We start from the raw sequence: 22417 nt of genomic DNA, 5'->3' as shown, positions 1-22417 counted from the left end.
TCACAACAGGTGCACTCCCTAACAGCCATCACCCATTGAACCCTCCCCCCACACCCCTGCCCTCTAACAACCCTTGGTTTCTGCTCTGAGGTGGAGTCTGTTTCCTCATTGGCCTTTCTGCCCTCACCATGTTCATCTGTTTTCTTTCTGAAATTCCATAGGAGTCAAGTCATAGGCTATTGGTCTTATCCTACTGATTTTGCTTGGCTGAATCCACTCTAGATCTATCCACATCCTGACAGATGGTAAGATTTCATTCTTTTTGATGTTGGGACCTATTCCATTGTGTGTAGACACAGGTGTAGATATCAATATAGATATAGATATAAATCTCCCACATCTTCTTTCTCCATTCTTCAGTGAATGGACATTGGGACTCCCTCCATCATTTCGCTATTGTTGATAATGCTTCTATAAACATCACGGTGCTTGTACCCCCCACTGAATGTGCATTTTTGTGTCCTTTCAGCAAATACCTAGGAGTGCAATTGCTGGATGCTAGGATTGTTCAGTTTTTAGCTTTTGGAGGAAGCACCATACTCTCCCAGAGTGACTACAACAGCCCGCATGCCCACCGACAATGCAGGTAGGTTCTGCTTTAAGCAGAACATTCCTTGCCAGCAATTTCCTAAGGAGGAAATGGGAAACCTGTGGGACAACCTGAGTCACACAGTCAGGCACGAAATTCACCCCAGGGTTCCTGACACCAAGCCCCTAGAAGCCACCAGCATGCCTCTATCCAGAATTCCCAAACATTCTCCTTCTGACTTCACTACCCATGAAACTGGGTGTCCCCAGCCAGAGTTCCCAGATGTTTGCAACACATCTGGCCAGAAAGTGCTCTCAACAGCAGGCGCGAGTGTGGCCTGAATCGCTGCACAAGGCTGGCCAATTCTCCTGAGCTTTCTGCCCAAATCATGTCAATTTAGGCAGAAAGCTCAGGAGAATTGGCCAGAAAGCCGGGATGAACTCGCTTCGGGCGGAGGGGGCCTTGAGGGAGCTGCCTAGGCCTGGCCTGGGGTCCCGCGTGCTGTCCCCCGAAGCCTACAGGAAAGCGCTCTAAAGGGCGGGTTGCACGTGCAGCCCCGTTGGTCGCCTCCCAATGCCGGCCACACCCGCCCTCTACTCAGCCACCCAGGGAGCCCACCTCACACCCACACCCTAACTCCTAATTTCATTGCACAGCTCTTTGCTCATCAGCGATGGATCCAAATATGGCTACAACATGTTCTTAAAAGTCAAAATTGTTGCAATAATTAGTAAAAGGGTGGGAAAAAAATGAGCAGATGATCTCAAAGGCAATTGGAATTGGAATTACAATTGGAAATTTTTGTTTAAAAAAATAGTGTAGCACATTGTCCATAGCTTTGCCTATAAAGTAAAACCAACCTTTTAACCTTCTTTTCTCTAGAACAAAGATCTCTTTGTCCCCACCTATGGAGTTCTGGCTGCCCAACTGTGTAAAGATTATGAAAAAGATGAAGATGTGAACAAATACTTAGATAAAATGTAAGTAGAATTTTTTATTCTCATGGAATGTATATTGTTCGTTAACATCCCTGAATTTTGTCCACCTCTAATGACTTCGTTTCACTTCACGAGCTTTTCTATTACTTCGATAAATCACATTTTCAAACGAACATCATTTCTGACAACTGTCATTTGGGTTGTCATAAGTATAAAGTAAGAGGAAGGAAAGTTTTTTCTATGAAAATCAAGCATGGAGCATATTTTTTTTTAGGTAGAACTCATCTCTTTGCCGGTCACTTATAAGCAAAAGGATGGCAAAAAGAGATTTTTCCTTTAACAAATGTGATGGATCATCAAATTTGATTATTTTCAGAAGTCTTTTGTTCTAATATAATTCCTTCTAAAATAAACATATGCTTACCTAAGTACAGACCATCTGGGAAGGATATACAAAGAATTACTAATGACAGCTGCCTGAGAGAACTTGGATACAGGGGATGACATGTAGAAGACAGATTTACTTTTTCTTATGTAGTGTTTTTATTGTTTGAATGCTTTTACCATTGCTATGCTTTATTTAAAAGGGGGTGGGGGGTGGGAGGTTGGGGGATCCAGGTGGTGGGTATTAAGGAGGGCACGTATTGCATGGAGTACTGGGTGTGGTGCAAAAACAATGAATTCTGTTATGCTAAAAAGAAATTTAAAAAAAAAATATATATATATATATATATATGGAAGAAACCCACCCCTTCCTTTTAAAATAAAGTTCATTCTCCTTGTCTTTATTAATGGAGATTCCTCCTGCACAAATTCAACCTTAAATTTTCTCAGAATAATTATACAACATCAGATTATTGCACAATAATAAAATATCTGTCAACATTTTTTGGAGCCTCTTAATTATGGATCCTGAAAAGGAATCTAGCAGGGCAATGACTAGAAAGCCTGTACTAATTAGGAAATTTAGTTAGAAAGGTTGAAGGGGAAATTTAGCCTACAGGAGCATTTTAGAGCTTTTAAAAATGGTTCATTGTGTTTTTAGTTGGAAAACAGAAAAAAGACAACATAAAGGAAAGCTTGAAAGGTTGGGTTTTTTTAATTTTTTATTTTTTAAATTTCTTTTCAGTGTTCCAGGGTTTATTGTTTATGTTTAATACCCTCCAACAGGCTCACCCAACCCCTCACCCCCCACCCCTCCAAAACCCTCAGTTAGTTCCTCCAAGTCCCCAGTATCTCATGGTTCATCTCCCCATCCAATTTCCTCCAGCTCCCTTCTCCTTTCCATTTCCCCATGTCCTCTGTGTTATTCCTTATGCTCCACAAGTAAGTGAAACCATATGATAATTGACTCTCTCTGCTTGACTTACTTCACTCAGCATAATCTCCTCCAGTCCCATCCATGTTGATACAAAAGTTGGGTATTAATCCTTTCTGATGGAGGCATAATACTCCATTGTATATATGGACCACATCTTCTTTATCCATTCATCTGTTGAAGGGCATCCTCGTTCTTTCCACAGTTTGGCGACCGTGGCCATTGCTGCTATGAAAGAAGGCCCTTCTTTTCACTACATCTGTATCTTTGGGGTAAATACCCAGTAGTGCAATTGCAGGGTCATAGGGAAACTCTATTTTTACTTTCTTAAGGAATCTCCACACTGTTTTCCAAAGTGACTGCATCAACTTGCGTTCCCACCAGCAGTGTAAGAGGATTCCCCTTTCTCCACATCCTCTCCAACACTTGTTGTTTTCTGTCTTGTTAGTTTTGGCCATTCTAACTGGTGTAAGGTGGTATCTCAATGTGGTTTTGATTTGAATCTCCCTGATGGCTAATGATGATGAACATTTTTTCATGTGTCTTTTAGCCATTTGTATGTCTTCATTGGAGAAGTGTCTGTTCATGTCTTCTGCCCATTTTTTGACATGATTATTGGTTTTGTGTGTGTTGAGTTTGAGGAGTTCTTCATAGATCTTGGATATCAGCTCTTTGTCTGTACTGTCATTTGCAAATATCTTGTCCCATTCCTTGGGTTGCCTCTTTGTTTTGTTGACTATTTACTTTGCTGTGCAGAAGCTTTTGATCTTGATGAAGTCCCAAAAGTTCATTTTCGCTTTTGTTTCCTTTGCCTTTGGAGACATATCTTGAAAGAAGTTGCTGTGGCCAATGTCGAAGAGTTTGCTGCCTATGTTCTCCTCTAGGATTCTGATGGATTCCTGCCTTGAGTTGAGGTCTTTTATCCATTTTGAGTTTATCTTTGTATATGGTGTAAGAGAATGGTCGAGTTTCATTCTTCTACATATAGCCGTCAAATTTCCCCAGCACCATTTATTGAAAGGTTTTATTTTTTTTTTTTGAATCCTGGTTTCCTCTCTTTCTAAGCTTCTTCTTTTTCCACTAGGAAGTTCTTTTTCATTGTTCTATGTTTATTTTGGTCCATGTAACTTTTTTTTTCATTGAGTACTTGTTAAGGTAAAGTGTTTTTAATAGTGGGAGCTGCTTAACCTGTTTCACCCTTAGATCATCCTTAAACATGTGATACAGCATTTCCAGAATACACATCATTTTATGTAGCTTATGTTAAATTTGCATTGTTTTGTGGAACAGCTGTAGAAAATGAAGAAACTTATTTATTTGACTGAAGAAAAATACCTTGGTTAGCTACTTGGGTGCACGTTTTAACAAATAAGAATGAAATATTAAAGAATAAATTTTGAGAGGCTACTGAAAGACCTTGCCTTGAGAAAAGCAATAATTTACATTTGGATTTCTTTAATACCTTCTACTAAAAACATCTTGCATTTTATTTATTTATTTATTTATTTTTATTTATAAAGATTTTATTTATTTATTCGACAGACAGAGATCACAAGCAGTCAGAGAAACGGGCAAAGAGAGAGGGGAGGAAGCAGGCTCCCTGCTGAGCAGAGAGCCCAATGTGGGGCTCAATCCCAGGACCCTGGGACCATGACCTGAGCCGAAGGCATAAGCTTTAACGCACTGAGCCACCCAGGAGCCCCAACATCTTGCATTTTTAATCTGATGTATAAACTATCTACTTTACACAAACAGACCCTTTGACCAAAGCAAAATATGTGTGTACGTGTGTGTGCAGCGTATATGTGTGTGCTGTGTATATGTGTGTGTGCACACACACACGCTGCACTGACCATAACATTCTGGCTTTCTCTCTCTCTTTCTTTTTTTTAAGTTTTTGTTCATTTATTTAAGAGACAGCAGAGCAGGAGAGAGAGCACACATGAGTGAGGGAGGAGGGGCAGAGAGAGGGAGAAACAGGCTCCCCAATTGAACAGGAAGCTTGATATGGGGCTAGATCCCAGGACCCCAGGATCATGATCTGAGCCTATGGCAAACCACTTAACCAAATGAGCCACCCAGGTCCCCCAGCATTCTGGCTTTCTATCACTGCCCACTGTCCACGACTGTAGAAATACATTAAAAGTAGGAAACACTGGCAACATTTTTAAAATCCTGGTACAACTATTTCCACAAGGCATACATTCTGTTGTTCAAAAGTTTTTTTTCCAGTGTGAACTTTCTAGCTGGACTCACAAAATAGTTTCCTCAGAAGGCAAGTAAGCCAAACCGAATATCTCTACCTACTCCGAAATAGCAATAGAATAACTCATAGATGTAGTGAAGTAATGAGCATTCTGACATCAAACCCGTCTCCCCCAACCACCCAGCCACCAAGTATCTCCCCCCCTTTTAGGCCCCACGGGACAGACGTTCCCTTTACGCATGGTGGTGTCTTTATCTCGGTGGGCCTTCTGTTGCTCCATTCACAGCATTTCGTTTGTCTATGTACATGTGCTTGTGAAATCAAAAGACCAAAGTCGTGCCAGTTGTTCAGCAAAAGCAGTCTTCTTCCTTTTTATTCCCGCCACGGAGGTCGTATTTGCTCCACTAGATGGAAAGTTCTTAGCTCTGTGTTGTTGGAAGTGTCTGCACAGCCCTCTCAGCCTCATACTCTGCTGTGTTGTGACATCTCCAATGCCTTCAGCTTTGTGCTTCAGGTACCACTCAGCCCATTTGCGGGAGGGTGGGGCCAACAGATAATGCAAGTACTTTCTCCCAAGTCCCCTAGATTCAGTTCCCCTAGAATGAAAAATGAATTTTCTGAATGTCGCTTTTTTTTTTTCTTTTCACTAAACTTCAGAGTTCTAACTGCAGAAACCTACACTGGCAACAAAAACAGGTTTTCTTTTCCCTTCTTCCTTTCCTGCTGGAGCCCATCCTGGACATGTCTCTCCTCTTAACATGATAACTATGCTAAGGGAAGAATGAGCACCCAAGGGCCACACCTACAGCAGACAAGGTAGCTAGAGCCCCATTCAGTTTCCATCAACAGCTGCTGATGACAAAGTTAGTTGCCAATAAGATACATTAGGCTACAAATACCAACCTCCCTTAGCTTTAACACACACTGCCAGATTTGGGCCAGCCTTACCTCCTCAGGCTTCTCTGCTCATAGGAAACTAGTTACTATTTCCTGGATAATTGCTCTCTGCTTCTGTGTCTGTAAGACAAATAAAGAGCTCACTGCCAAATAGCCATTGATTGAACTTGTCAAATTTGCTTTAGTTTGTAATCCACGCCAGTGCTAAACAGAGGACTCCATTCTTAAACACTGACAGAGTTCCCTACTCAAATATTATTTTTAGACCATACTCTTTCCTTCATCACCGGGGATACCTCATTGGGACACGGCTGGTGGAAGACTTTTTGGCTTGATCTTGTGTAAGAAGATGCCATAGTTAATCAGAAATTACAGACACAATTGCCCAGGTAAATGCATTTTTAGCTCTTTCAAAATGTTTTGAAAATCTTTGATTTGTCCTCAGTTCTATGGCTTTCTGCTCTGATTGGGTAGGTTCTATCTGTATCCGTTAGCAGGTGCTAAGAGATTCTGATTGAAAAGCATTTTATTTCAGCCCAGGAATAAAGCTGTTGTGAACAGAGATAAGTGCTTTTAGGTACTTAAGCATCTATAGATTTTTCTGACCACACAGTGTATGTGTGGAGTGTATATCCCACACTGTGAAAAATGTTTTGAGACAGTAAACTGAAAGGGAGGGTAATAAGGGCAACGTCATAACCTGATGCTCAAACCGGTTTCTTTGTATAATCACTTTAGCACATGGAGGAGGTGGTCTTTGGCTGTCTCAGAGAATATTGTTGTGGCCTTTTTATTCCCAGAGCAACGTCTCCCCAAGGAAAAAATAAAGCTTCCTGTAAAAGTACATGCTCTAAGAACTTTCACAGTCCTGATATACGAGAGACAACTTGGAATCATCTGAGACCAGCTCAAACATTCTAGGTAGAAGATGAGGCAGGAAATGCATCCTTAGCCAGAATCCCTTTAATCTGCGGGTCTATGATTATTAACCTTGTGTTGTTCATTTGGGGGAGACTTGGAAAATATACATGGGTATCAGATATGTATAAGGCTCAAGTATATTGTCTCCAGATTCTCACAACAGACCTATTAAGTTGGTCTCATTCTTCTTTTCTCTACTGACCCTTAATATTATTATTTCCATACTGACTCTTCACATGAGCAGCAATAACCATTCTACATAGTGTTTTGTGACTCCAAATGCAGTTTTACATATTCTTCTGTCTTTTACCCTTCCAGTATCCCTGTGAAGTAAGCAGAGTAGGAGTTGTTCCCATTTTCCAGATAAGAAAACTGAGTCCCAGAAAAAATATGATAAAAATTGAATACTAACATATCAAAAAAAGTATGCACTCAAAAACACAATCCAAATGAAAGATTTTCCCAATCCTTGTTATGATTACTCTCGTTATTTCATTTCATTTCTCATTATTTCCTGAATAATGTGGTTGAAATTGAAATCCAGGTCATCTAGTCTCAGTGTAGTGAGTTTACCACAAAACTAAACTGATTAAAAAAATTCTCTTCCCCTATTTGCTGAATATAACTGAAATAATGAAGCAGTAATTTGAAAAGTAAAATAGTTTTTCACTAAGCCAAGTTTATGGGCAATGCTAGAAAAATACTAGGTGTTTTAATGGGAAATATTTGAAATATATAAATGTAGATGGTTGTATTCTGTTTCTGTAAAAATGCCATTGGGGTTTGATGGGTACTAATTCCATTGAGTTAATAGATCACTTTGGGTAGTATGGACATTTTAACAATATTAAATCTGTCAATCTATGAACATAGGGTGTCATTCCATTCGTTTGTGTTTTGTTTAATTTCTTTCATCAGTGTTTTGCAATTTTTAGTATACAAGTTTTTAACCTTCTTGCTTCAGTTTATTCCTTGCATTTTAACCTTTTTCACTGTTATTGTGAATAGGATTGTTTTCTTAATTTCTTTTCTGGATCATTTGTTGTTAGTGTATAGAAACACAATGGATTTTGTATCCTGCAACTTTACTGAAATCTATTCTTAGTTCTAATGAGATTTTTGTGGAGTATTTAGAGTATTTAGGGGTTTTCCACATAAAAGATTGTTCCATCTGTAAAAAGAGATAATTTTATTTTTTTCTTCCCAGTGTATATGCCTTTTAATCCTTTTTCTTGACTAACTACTCTAGCTAGGACTTCTAGTACTATGTTGAGTAGAAACGGTGAGAGGAAGCATCCTTCTTATTCTTGATCTTAGAGAAAAAGTTTTCCATTTTGTTACCATTGAGTATGGCAATGAGGAAAGGACTATCTTTTCAGTAAATGGTTCTGGGGAAACTGGCTGTCCACATACAAAGGAATAGAATTAGACTCTCACCCCATATACAAAAATGAACTCAAATGGATTAAAATGTAAACACAAGTCACCAAACTGTAAAACTCCCAGAACAGGTGTGTGGGTGGCTCAGTTAGTTAAGCATCTGACTCCTGGTTCCAGCTCAGGTCATAATCTTAGGGACATGTGCGCACGCACACACACACACACACACACACACAAGTTTTGGTGAAGATGTGGAGATATTGGAACCCTTGCATATTATTAGCAGGAATTCAAAATGGTACAGCCACTATGGAAAACGGTTTGAAAGTTCATTAAAAAATTAAAAATAGAATTACCATAAGACCTACCACTCCCACTTCTGGGTATTTATCCAAAAAAATTGAAATCAGGATCTTGAAGAGATGTTAACACCCTATATTCATTGCAGCACTTTGCACAATAGCCAAGATGTGGAAACAACATAAAAGGCCATTGACCAATTAATAGATTTAGGAAAATGTGGTATATACCTACAATGGCATATTTTTAATAAAAGGACATTCTGCAATGTGAAACAGCATGATTGAACCCAGACACAGAAAGACAATTACTGCAGGATTCTTCCTAGATGAGGTATCTAAAGTTTTCAAATTTATAAAACCACAGTGGAGAATGATGGCTTCAGGGAGGAGGAAATGGCGAGTTATTAACCAATGGGCATAAAGTTTCAGTCAAGCAAGATGAATGAGCTTTAGAGGTCTGTGGCACAACATTGTACCAGTCATCAACAATAACATATTGTACACTTATAAATGTGTTAAGAGGGTGGATCTTGGGGCGCCTGGGTGGCTCAGTGGGTTAAAGCCTCTACCTTCGGCTCAGGTCATGATCCCAGGGTCCTGGGATCAAGCCCCGAATTGGGCTGTCTGCTTAGCAGGGAGCCTGCTTCCTCCTCTCTCTGCTTGCCTCTCTGCCTACCTGGATCTCTGTCTGTCAAATTAATTAATTAATTAATTAATTAATTAATTAATTAAATAGAGGGTGGATCTCATGGTAAGTGTTCTGATCCCAATTTTTAAAAAACTTAAAAGAAACAGGTCTGTTTGATATAAAAGTAAGAACATTCACTTTCCAAATATCTCTCCTCTAAACTTTTTACCTCTTTTTTATTTTTCTCATGTCATGGAAATTCTTAGCTATTCCTCCTGTCCTCAACAAACCGGGAAAGTTCTACTCCTTCACAAGATTCCTTCTTGCAACGAAGAGACTATTTTGTCACCCTTACCCTTCTCTTGTGCAGAGGGGTTGTCTCCGGCCTTTGCACTCTCCTTCAGAGGTCCCATTTCCTCCCTCTTTGTCATTTTCATTTCTCCAGCAGGATGTTCTTTTACATGTGGGAATGATGTTACCCAAGTCAGAAGCACTTTAACACAGAGGAAGGGGCAGACCTTAGTTATATACTCGCCTACTGGTAATTGGTTTTCATAACTGGCAGGTTTCATTAGAAGGTCTGGCCGTCAGCAGCAGCATCTCATTCATCCTTGTGAACGCTCCTGAGCGGAGGCAGGTGTCAAATGTTAGAGTCAGTTTTAGAGGGGAGTGGAGCAAGGTCGGAGGAAATTTGCCATAGTCACGTGCTGCCGGTGGAGCATAGCAAGGTCAGGAATAGTACCTAAACCTTGTGACTTTTGTGTGGCTGACCCCTCAGACCATGCCCTCAAGCAGAGCACCGCCCTCATGCTTGCGTATCAGCATTTTGACGAGCTTTAGACTTCAGATGGCGCCATCTAGTGGTGGGAAGAGAAATCCCATGACAGAGGCCAAACCTGTTCCAAAAAAGTTCGTCATCAGGCCTTACATTTCGTATAAAAAAGAGACGACAGGTTGATTCTAAAGCCATATTCTGGCAACGTTAAAATGTATCCATTTAAAAAATACGGTTTAATCACGTACAAGTCTATTTTTGTATTTCAAACTTTAAGATGTATAATTTATAAAGGTTGTCAACAGCATTATAATGATGTTAAAAAACTGTTAGTAATACAGCAACTGTCCTTAGAAGAGCTCAAAGTAATTGCCACCTATTATTTTTTTTCCCTTTCAAGATTCTTGTGAAGTAAAAACGATAGCCATCATTAGCCTCATTTTACTGATGACATAATTGAGTCTTAGGATATGTCACCATATAGTCCAAAAAGCCCGCTGAGAATTTAATTTTTCTGATCTTACTCCCGTGCTTTTCCCAAATTAATTGTTTTTTTAAAAAGGTACCTGTGGGCTACTTACACTTTACACTTTACACCTTACACTTGCGTGACTTTACACTTTGCGTGATTCAGTCGGTTAAGCGTCTGCCTTCTACTCAGGTCATGATCCCGGGGTCCTGGGATTGAGCCCCATGTCTCAGGCTCTCTGCTGAGTGGGGAGCCTGCTTCTCCCTCTCCCTCTGCCTGCACTCCCCCTACTTGTGTGTGCTCTCTCTCTCTGTCAAATAAGTAAAGTCTTTTTTAAAAAGGATGTTAAAATATGTACTTTTAAAGATTTTCTCCTGTTATGATCACTGTTCTGAGAAAATTGAAAATGTGGAATTTGCAGTACAGTCACTGTAGTAATGAAACACTGGAGAGTTTAAATGTAATCTAAAACATAAATCTTTCAGTTTATTATAAAAACGAGTTGAAAATACAATTGTGCCTCACTCTGGTCTGAGGTCTACATGCACACCTCCTTATTTACACAAAAATATATTTCACGGTTTCCAAACACATCCATGATAAATGTTTTATTATGAAGAGAAGCTAATTAGAGATCAACATCATCCTTTAAAATCAAGATGACCACAAAGGGTAGGCTTGACAAGAGATATTATACCTCTGTCTTTTAAAAGTAATTAAAACGCAAGAAGCTCTGACCCTCATCAAATAAGTGACCATCTAGCCAAGTCCAGTGCAGTCGAGATGAAGAGAAGAGTCCACTTCCTACTCAGCCTCATTCCCATCATGTGCCCCTGAGCAAGTCCTTAAGCCTGTCTGAACCTCAGTTTCCCTGTCTGTCAGGTGGCACCTCCTTCAGCGGTAGTCTTGTGAGTTTAAGGCTTTGCTTTCCTAGGCAGAATGCGGACGTGGAACTATAATCACACAGAGCTGAGTGTGATGTGTGAAGTTTCCCAAGCCTCCCGCAGAGCATCCATACCGTCCAGGTACTGGTGCCACTTACAACTGCTGGGCTTAGCGCAAATTCTGCTCATCAAAGCTGGGAAAGCTTTTTACTATTAGGTCAATGTCATCATGATGTCACTATAAGGGTTAGAAGGAATGTATGATTTTTCAGTATAAACATCACATCGGGGTGTTGTCCCAGTAAGATGAAATTTTTAGAGGAAAAATATATGACACGTGAAAAACAGAAAAGGACTAGTAAAACTTGAAATTCCAATCTTTAGGTTAAAAAAAATTGGACCCCGATATATTGTCCCTGGAAATTCTGAAAAGCAAAAATGCAATCTTTTCCAGCATAAACTGAAATTTTGCCTTAGTTATATAATAGGAGCAATGATTTTTTTTTTTTTTTTGGTGAGTGATATAAAATCAATGAAATAACTGAAAGGAAGTATTCGTAGGAGGCCATATAAGCAAGGATGCCTAAAGCAGGGAGGACATCTAAATGGTGAATGTCAGAAGCATAAACTCGAGGGTAAAAGATTTAGGAGTATTATCCAAAGAGGAACTTGAATGGCAGAAGGGTTATTTTTTAATGGGATGACCATTTTTATTTCAATAAATTGGTCCATTTAAAATTAGAGTTGCGGCTACACAGCAGGATTCCAGCAAATCCTGCTGGCCTTATTTCTTCCTTTGTCTTCTTCCAATCTGAACACACTAAACTACCATGGCTGGATTGATGTGGATAATTTGAATATTTCGAAACATAAAACTCCCGAGTCATTTCAGAATTGTGGCAGCTGCAGAGCCACAGAATTACAAGCTCCAATACAGATTTGTACCCAGAGCTCTGATTTTATGCTTCTGCAAGAACATTCAAGTCTGACTTTATTAGACGTTTTCAGAGGAGTGTGCCATGGCTTGGAAGGTAGACCAGGGAGGGTCCCATCAAGAGAAAGAAACCACACAATCATTTCAATTGAGAAGTTTAATAGAAAGCATGATTAATTATTTATATGGGACTAGCTACTAAGAAAGGGGGGGGAATGCTAAAGAATTTCCTCGTGCTGAGAGAAAGTACCCAAAGAAATACCATAGTTTGAAGAGGGACCCTCTTCCCACGGTTGGGGTTCAGAGACATGGGATTGCAGCTCATTGGTGCTGGAGAGGGACTCTGGGTTGTCAGGCTGAGATGGGGGATAGGGAATTATGGATCAAAATGGTAAACAGCAACCCCCCACAGGGGTGTAAGTGGGCTGAGGCTGGCCATGAGGGAACCATGGGAAGGGAGCCCGAACTCGAAAGGGAGGAGTGCCACTGAGTGTCCCAGGCCCAGCCAGTCACCATTTCCAGCAGGAAGTCAGCCAGGAAAAGGCACTCCAGGGCCAGGAAGAGGAGTCTGTCCTCCTGCCGTATCCCCACAGAACCCTCTACTGCCCAAGGAGAAATGTGTGCAAGATCTACGACCGGCCTCACTAGCAAGGCAAGGAAGAGTAGGTTTGGAGCCGAGGGGCGAACATCGGACACCCAGCTTAGAAGGCCTGTGTCAGTGTGATTGTCACGAACATTTCCGTGGCCATTTTTTTGACTTCAGTGGTCTCGTGTTTGACCCTGTCCATACTGCTGGGTCCAGGAACTACTCTCACCTCTCAGCGTGGTCTGCTCACACTGCCTGGAGGATGCGAGGTGAGAGGAAGAAGGCTGCATTCTTCTCTTAGCAGGGTGCTGTCGAGTCCTTACCAACAATCTGCAAACTTCTGACGTAAAAAGTGCCTGTTACACGCTATTTGTTAAATCCAACCACTGCCTCTTCCCAGATTTCTCTCTAACCAAATCTCTTCTGTCTCCCATGACTATTAAATCTCTCCTCTCTTTTATTACTGTCCAAAGTGCCATTAAGTGATGTCATGGGCCGCGAACCTCAGAACAGGACTGGCTCACCACCTGTGCTCTCTTCCCTGGAGTCCAAAGGAGCTAGAGGAAGGCACCGAGGTACATTAGCTCCTCAGCGGCCGCCCCGTGAAAGGTAGAGCGGGGCCTAGACTCACCATCTGGGGTAGGGGCTCCTACGCTTGAAATGGACCAGGTCTGTTTTCTGAAATGTGCCGAAGGGTGAAACTTAGTGTTCTTTGTAGGAGGCAGGAGTTGACGTGTCCGTGAGTAAGCAAACGTGACCGAACAACTTCAGAAACATGAGGGAACCCATGATTATTACCCTTACTGAGAACATTTTTATTGTGAAAAAAAGAGTAATGCGAGTCTGCATTTTAGCTTAATGTGTTAGTCTGTGAATAGAATTTTACTGGGTTTGGGGCCTGCTGATCTTTCAAGAATTTGCAGTTGACCAGCTTTTTTCTTTGCTTTCTTTCTTTCTTTCTTTCTTTTTTTTTGAATATATTTCTACCCTCCATCTAACTAACTACAACCAAAGTATGATACAAAGAAGGGAAATACTACAGAATTTTCTTGAGTTTCTTTAATTTGACCCCGGAGTGAAGTTATCTTTCATTTCTGAGAAATTTCATTGCCCTGTCCCATCTGTAAGCTTTTCAAAAGGAGGGATAATGTCAAACATTCTTGGGGTTTGGCCCACAGGGCCATGGCAAGCCAGAACAAAAATTTTGGAAAATATTTGTAGGTCTTTTCCCTCAAGGACGGGCTGTTGCTCCTCCTCTTCTGTCCAGCAGAGGGCAGTGGTCTACAGTCATCTTCAAATTAAAGCCTGCCTACCCCTCCCGTCCTGGCTCCCACCACCTGCAGAAACTCTCTTATTTCAAGCGGTGCTTATTACATTGAAAATCCAGCGCTACAAACGTGTCTGTTGGCTCGCAACAGCCCATCTCCAATAACACGATTGAACCGAAATGGGATCCCGGACAGGAAAAGAGCTGATTCTTATTAAATAATGGACACTGAACTCATCTTGGTAATTTTATTGAAACACTCGGGTTTTTTTCACCACTATTTATATGAGTGTAGCGAGTTCTAGGAGAGGAGGAAGATTCGGCCTTGCTACCCTGAAGTCAATCGCGACTACAAAATGCAAGCATTAAATAGATAATCGAATCATTAGCTACGACATTTCACTTCTCAACAGGCATTGATCACTTCCAGTTTATATAAGGGCAGATAGAAAATACGATTATACCTTTGTCTAGTCCAAGAGCTAAAAATCATCTCCTTAGTTGCACAAAAACATATTTTGCACCTTCCAAAACCACGTACGGTAAGATTTCATGATGAAGAGAAGCTAATTAAAGATAAAATTGATCATTTAAGTAAATCATTTCCATGTATTATAGAAAATATTTGAAATGTTTTCTAAAATTCAGCATAGAGCCAAATTGGGTTGGGTTAGACTCCTTTACACCACTTGCTGCTGGGTGACGTGAGGTCGTCTAGTTGATCTAAGGATGTTCTGGGACACAAGAGCTAGGCCTCATGGCAGAGCAGAATCAGGGAGTCCCTCAGTCATCCTGGTCGTGTCAGGAGTGGCCATCTGTGGTTCCTTGCTTCAGTCCTGGTCGTTTTGGTGACTCAACTATTCTCTGTTTATTTTGCTCTTGCAACCACCTGCTGACGTCTCCTATTCTGTATCTTCTCTCGGCCCCTGTGACTCTGCTGCCTCAGGACTTCTGCTTACTCTCCTTTACTCTCCTCTCTCTGGTGTCTTGTCTTCTGTGACTCTCTGCGTCTCATAGTCAACGTCCCAAAAAGAGCCTCTAACCTGTCCAGTCAATCACTTGCCCTCTGTGGGTAACGCTCCCATGCCACACGTCTTCCGGCCTGTGGCCAAGCTGTGGACTGGCTGCCCAGGCTCTCACATGCCCATCCTCGCCCATGACCTGTGGCCAGAATGGCAGTGGAGTGAGACGCAGAGCCTGGTCATCACAGGGAGCCCCCCAAGAAGGGGACTCGGGCATGACAAGCATTCTGAGACCCCCCAGAATGAGGCAAAGCAATTGGAAAAGACCTCGTCCTTCCTGTCTAGGAAACTATTTATGATCTTCCTTACCTTATGAAACCTCTGCTCATGTTCTTTGTCTTACCGAGGCTGGTGCGGGTTTTCCTTTGTTCCAGAGGGTAGCATTCCTGTGTAGAAGAGTGTAGCAGGCTCCAGGTAGCATGTTAACTGTAGGATATGGAAATCAGGAGAAATATCCTTGCCATGTGTTTTGCAGGTAATAATCAACTAAGAAAACTTTAAAAAAAAAAAAGCCCTCCCCCCCACAGGAGGCAATCCAAGCCAAACCACATTATTTGTTGGAAATAAGTGTTTTAGACCACTAGCTAAGGGTGGGGCAGACATTTCTCAGAACAGTAAATTCAGAGGGGTGCTTCGATGGAAGGGAGGTAGCCAGATTGTCCTGAGAAAAACGATGCTGTGCTACAACACATAGTATTAGGTTTTCTTTTGAATTTCTTATAGAGGAACCAATCATAACAGTTTATTCTGGTCCTCTAATCCCATGGGGCTTTTGCATTTGTTTCTTTTTCTAAATCTTTTTCAGTCCCTTTTCTTGGCATTCTCTGTTTCTGGTTTATTTTTCAAAGAGTGTTACCAGAGATGACCTGATTTTTTATGTGAATAGAACTGCCCAGGTGACATGAACTTGAACCAAACCATTCAACACAGAGACATCAGCCTATCTTAGGTTTCTTTCTTTCCCTTAAAAAAAAAACAAAACAGGTTTTGTTCCTTATGTTTCTCTATTTTACTTTCCTTCCTTTCTTTTTTTAAAATTTTTGAAAGATTTATTTTAGAAAGAGAGAGAGTGTGTGTGCATGGAGGGAGGGGGCTGCAGAGGGAAAGAGAGAATTCCAAGCAGACTCCTCACTGAGCACAGAACCCCATCTCCCAACCCTGAGATCATGACCTGAGGCGAAAATCAAGTCAGACGCTTAACCCACTGAGCCACTCAAGTGCCCCTCCTTTCTTTTTTTCTGATTATATTTGTCTTCCCTCATTTCCTAAATGTTGTACATGTTTAAAAGGAAGGCTTTTCCTAAGAGACACCATATCTCACAATTCTGGGTGTAAACTTAAGTGTAATGCACCCAGCACAACTCACAACCCTTGAATTGTGTCCACATCCTAATTCTTTGCACAAAATTGAGAGACTCTTTTCTGTCCTTTGAATATTCTTGCTTTAACCAGGACGAAAATTTAAATCTCCATTCTAAAGTTGCCTCCATTCCAACCCACCACCCCCATCCTCCCCCGCCCCACCCATCCATGCACACACCCTCCTCCTCCTTGCACACAATTTATTTGAAGGGATGAACTGAGAAATGTGACCTGAGTGGCACAGAATAGAGGGAAACCTGGAAGCTTTTTATTACCAGGCAACAGCTGCCCTTTGTTAAAATCTCCCACTGATGGCGGAGGTCTGGTCTTGGCTGATGATCCTGTCCGATGGTGAGGATCCCTTCAGGGCGGGGAGCCCCTCACTGCCCCTGCCCCGCCATCAGCATCATCAGATGATACGCCCTGGCTCAGCCTTCTGCCTTCCAGGACGCGGAGAGGAGGCTGGGTGCTCCCCACGCAGATGCTAATGGAGGGAAACTTCCACTCAGGCAATGCAGGTAATTCGGGTGAGAAGCAGGGATGGGTACAGGATGGCTAACCACTCACCTCAACCACATCGGCCAGCAGTTGGGACTGTCGGTTCAAAGACCCACCCTACACACCGCCATCCCCAAATGTTTAGGTGTCCTGCCACTGTCTTTTGCCAGAATAGACTGTAAATAGATGTTTGAGAATGTGGCCTTCATTGTATGTGCCTCCCACCCGCATCCAGAAGACTGGAGTGGGAAACGGAGGTATTAGAACAGCAGGGTCCTCAGAGCCGGGGATGGGTTTGGGCCCCGGACATTCCCCATCACGTGACCTGCATGGGGAGCTGAATGGGTGGGTGGGGAGAAAACCAGTGAAAGCCTGAGCCATCAATCCAAAGGGTCCAGACGGAAGTGGCACGTGAATGTTCACAGGGGACAGGGTACAACTGGAGAGACCAGGTCCCAGAGAGCTCCTACCCCTCCTCCTCCACCCTGCCCCATGGAGCAGGTAGGGCTGGATCCCAGGGGAGGGCACTGTCCGGGCCTCACCCTCAGCCATCCTAGAATTACGCTTCCTTTCTTCCCTTCCCCAACCATGGAAGCTAATCACATTAAGCCCAGGCAGAATATCTTCTTTTGCTATTAGTTACTATTTTTCTTTTCTTTTCTTTTCTTTTTTAATTTATTTATTTGACAGAGAGACAGCCAGAGAGGGAACACAAGCAGGGGGAGTGGGAGAAGGAGAAGCAGACTTCCCGCTGAGCAGGGAGCCTGAGGCAGGGCTGGATCCCAGGACCCTGGGACCATGATCCGAGCCAAAGGCAGACACTTAACGACTGAGTCATTCAGGAGCCCCTAATTACTGTTTTTCAAAGGCTAACACACAATGCAGCAGCTTCGAGGGCCTATTGAATTGCTTTACTTTTTCCACTTTTCCAACAGATGATATTAAAATAAATGCGAGCCCTTGATAAACAGGGATTGAATTCCATGCAAGTCACGGCCCAGCACCACACAGCATTCCAGAGAAGCCCAGCCATACAGCTCACTGAATGTCAGGCCATTTTCCTATTTAGTAACATTTCTGAGCAGGGAAGAAGGGAGTGGAAAAAATTAAATGGAAAGAAAAACCTTTATAGTTCTAAAATTCTCCATATTTAAAAAATGATGAATATTAACAGCAAAAGGAACTCATCGAGTATATTCAGAAATCTTCCCCTTGGGGCCAGAAATATAGCAGATGGATTATTAAAAGTAAGAAACTTGTTTAAAGGAATATAACCTTTTAGGCTTAATACCCCCCCCAACTGAGTGGGCAAGCGCTATAAACACCCACACCCACTTGATCTATTCCCCTTTGTACCTCTGGGAGGGGTGAGAGAAGAGAGCGTAGGAAGATTTCTTCTGTGGGAAAGCGTGTGCACACAGCCAGCCACAAGGTCTGGGGACTCTGCTGACTGCTTAGGCCTAACCCAGCAGCGCACACCAGTTACTCACGGCAGAGCTCCCAAATCGAAGCGAGGCACCTGGGGGAAAATTACCCCGTAAGCTTTTATTAGGACGACACTTGTGTCATATTATTTTCCCTTTAGTCTCAGAAAAGTGTCTCTCAAGGTTCAGTTGTCAGTACATTCTGCAACTCGTCCCACCCCTTTCCTACGCAGGTCCCTCTTCCAGTTTTCTGTGTATCATCAGGTGTCCTGGCACATCTGGCTTTTTCTAGGCGTCTTATCTCCTTGGCGCCGTTACCAAGGATGCCTCAATGCTGCAGATATGCCAGCCCATGACAATCTGGGCTGTGCTAACTTTCCGTTGGAGAGTCTCAGCTGTCTTTCTATCTCTTAACTCATTTGGTTGAAATTCATGAGAGCCTGAGTTAAAAACAAACTGAAGTGTGTGCATTGAAAACAGTAATAAGGTTGGGAGCATCTCGTTGTTGTAACTATTTACAAGGGAATTCCTTCCCAGGAGATGAATACGGCCGAGGGAATACTCTGGGAGAATCAAAGCCCAAAGGCTGAAGAGGTACATCTGGGCCTAAGGTTTCAGAGACACATCAGGAAGACAGACGCTCTGGGGCCTCCCTGCTCAGTATTCTTAATGCATGTCGGCAGATTTTGTTCAAACTTGCCCTGACCTCTCTGTGATGCTCCAGGGTAATGGTTCTCAATTCTTACTATTCCATAGAATCACTTAGAGCTTTAAAAAAAAAAAAAAAAAATCCAGATGCCCAGGCCCTACGTTTGCCCTGCTGAGTGATGGTCTCTGGAAATAAGACCCAGGCATCACAACTTTTAAAATGCTCTCAAGCATGGGCGCCTGGGTGGCTCAGTGGGTTAAAGCCTCTGCCTTCGGCTCAAGTCATGATCCCAGGGTCCTGGGATCAAGCCCCACATCTGGCTCTCTGCTCAGCAGGGAGCCTGCTTCCCCCTGCTCTCTCTCTGCCTGCTCTCTGCCTACTTGTGATCTCTGTCTGTCAAATAAATAAATGAAATCTTTAAAAAATAAAATAAAATAAATAAAATGCTCCCAAGCGATCTTCGTGGGCCCCTCTGCTTTAAAACAAGAGTTTGCAAACTGCGTACCTGGGTTGGTGTTTCAGGGTGATTGCTGGAAAGGCAGGGGGACTACGTGAAGGCTGCTCCTCTCCAGACTCTCAGCCCCAATCCTTCCAGAGCTGCCTCTCCTTTTGTCTCTTTAAGTGTTTCAAATAAAATAAAATGTCACTGGGAAAAAAAAATGGACAGTCTTGACTGAAACAAAGCCCACCCCACCAGTGGTTGGGATGACTAGCTTACCTCTTGGGATGGAGGTAGGAAAAGAAGCTGGGTGTTCTAGGACATCACTCCAAAGTAGGTGGAAAATGATCAAACACAGGTTTGTGACTATATATATATATATATATATATGGAGTTAAAATATATATCTATATTTTAACTGCTTATTTCCTACACAGGGTCAGTGAGACCCATTCATAGTTAGCCAGGTGTTTAGGGAAACAAGTTTTTTTTTTTTTTTGAAACAAGTTTTTTTAAAAACTAATTACTTTCCCTCATGTTTCCTCCCACAATTCAAATGCCATAAAACAAAACAAAACAAAACAAAAACCCTGGGAGAAAGAAGCTTGTTCTGTTGATACCAACAGCGATCATTATTAATGCTGACACACATCCATTCGTGTTAAAATCTAGGAATAGGGCTCAGTTGGTTAAGCGACTGCCTTTGGCTCAGGTCATGATCCTGGAGTCCCAGAATCCAGTTCCACATTGGGCTCCCTGCTCAGCATGGAGTCTGCGTCTCCCTCTGACCCTCTCCCTGTCTCGTGCTCTCTCTTTCTCTCTCTCTCTCTCAAATAAATAAAATCTTTAAAAATATATATAGGAATAAAGTGTTGTTATAGTGCAACTAGTAACTATTTCGTGGGCTATGTACTCTGCCCAGAGATGTATTTATTTTGAAGTATCATTCTTAAGCAGAATTACTCATATCACCAGAGTTCATAGTTTCCTTACTTAATCCTTTTCCTGTAGATGATCTAGAGAATGTGATTACGCAAAATAATTAATTCATTTCCTCCCATTTTCATCTCAGTTTTCATTACAATGTAAAACTGTTAAAGATTTTTCTCTAGCATGGGTGTGGCTGTAGGGTCCGGAAATCTGAAACTGTAAAAAGGTGGTTTGTCATATGCACAGACAGAAAGATGGGCTCGAACAGTATAAAAATTAAAGTCTAGAGACTACTCCAGATCTTTTGTGAACTTCCCAGTGCTGAAATCCCTTCTTTATCAAGTATAATTTTTATTAAAGAAAATATTGGGAAGTTGACCTTATTGATACAGGGAACTGGAAGCATAGTTTGAGCACAACTATTGCAAATAATTTAGAAACCCAAGGTGGAAAAGCTGTGCCGAATGGGAAAGAGGCCAGGAACCCTCAAGCTGGCCATTAATTCCCAGGAGTGCCCCAAGAAGCTCATGATGGAACTCATGTGCTACTGATATAAGATTTAGGACAACAGAGTTGAAACTTGGAGATGTCCTCATCCAACGCTCCGATTTTAACAACGAGGAAACATGTTAAAAGTTGAATAATTACTTGAGAAGACACCAACATGAGACAACATTTCTGGGGTGGAAGTTAAGAGATCAGACGAACCCAGGTCCAAATTTAGACTCTATTCTCTTACCTGCAGCTTAACCTCAACCTGTTTGAACTTCAGTGTTCTTCATAAAAATAGAAACAATAATCCCTCCTCCCGAGTATGTTTGAGAAATTTTAAATATAAACCAGATGTAAAGTATCTGTCACATAATAGGTCATCAATAAACATTAATTCTGCCTTCCCTCTTTAGTGGAAGAGCAAAATTTAGAATATGATCTCTCTTACAGCTGCTAAGTGTTCTTTCTGCATAACTCAACCTTAACCAACTGAACAGTGAAAATATTATTTGAGGGGGGCCTCATTCTGTTAAGTGTCTGCCTTCTGCTCAGGTCATGACCTCAGGGTCCTGGAATCAAGTCCCACATTGGGGGTGTGGGGGGTGGCTTCTGCCTCTGTGCTCTCTCTCTCTCTGTCAAATAAATAATAAATAAAATCTTTTAAAAAAAAAAAAGAAAAGAAAAAGAAAATATTATTGAAGCTGCCTAAAAATAGATTTCCTTCCAGACTCAAATAGGACATTTTATATTTGTAATAAACATGTTCCAATTCTGAAAGGGATTAAACTAAGTCAATGCTCTTGATCAAAATCCTGCTCAAATAGGTGTCAGTGCAAAGCCCCACTACTCCTCTTGCTTGAAGGCTTCTTTCTGGGGCTTCCCTCCATGCTCAGGCTCCAGCTTCTGTAGCTCAGCTTGTTCTTTGTCTCTCTGAAAATCTCGCTGTGTCCCAGGACACATTTTGGGCTTCATTAAGGTTTAGTCAGAAACCACGGCTATAATGATTAGAACCAGAGCCAGATCATTTCTTTCGTCAGCACCTCAAGGCAGTCTAGGCTCCCTTGGGAACTTCAGGCAATGATAGGATTGGGTTAAATATACGATAACAATCAAGACCACAACCACACACAAAGGGAAGTCTTCACCCTTGCAGCTACCATAGACAAGGTCCATATGTGGGTTCCCTGCTCTTTGCTATTTACCTCATAGGTCAGGGGCTACAAATGTCAAAAAGTAGTGACTCTTCTGGTTCTAGAGGCAGGCAGAGGGAAGGGAGAAGGTAGGAATAGATGAAATAAGAATCAAGACCACAAGATTAATTTAGTTTTTAAAAAAATTTTAAATTAATGAAATTCCAGTAAGAGCACAGCAGTGGCTTAGCTCTGAATCCAAAACCGTGAAGTTTCTTGAAAATCATATGATGCAACAAGGAGAAGAAGAGGAAATTTACAAATCCCAGTTTCTTAAAACAAGAGAAAATGTTTCTCTACAATGAAAGAATGTAACTTGGAGCAGGGAAAGGTGATCCAAGAGACCTACCTGAAGGCCAATCTAGTAACAGTATTGG

General features: G+C 41.8%; 1 pseudogene; it reads left to right on the top strand.

Annotated features, from left to right (window-relative positions):
* Positions 1–580: 580 nt before the first annotated feature.
* Positions 581–22417, top strand: part of LOC116862844 — a 36478-nt pseudogene continuing 14641 nt past the window's right edge.

The sequence above is a fragment of the Lontra canadensis genome, unplaced genomic scaffold (assembly GCF_010015895.1).
Source record: "Lontra canadensis isolate GAN:19392208 unplaced genomic scaffold, GSC_riverotter_1.0 scaffold354, whole genome shotgun sequence".
NCBI classification, from domain to species: Eukaryota; Metazoa; Chordata; class Mammalia; order Carnivora; family Mustelidae; genus Lontra; species Lontra canadensis.
This window is presented reverse-complemented; position numbering and strand designations above follow the sequence as displayed.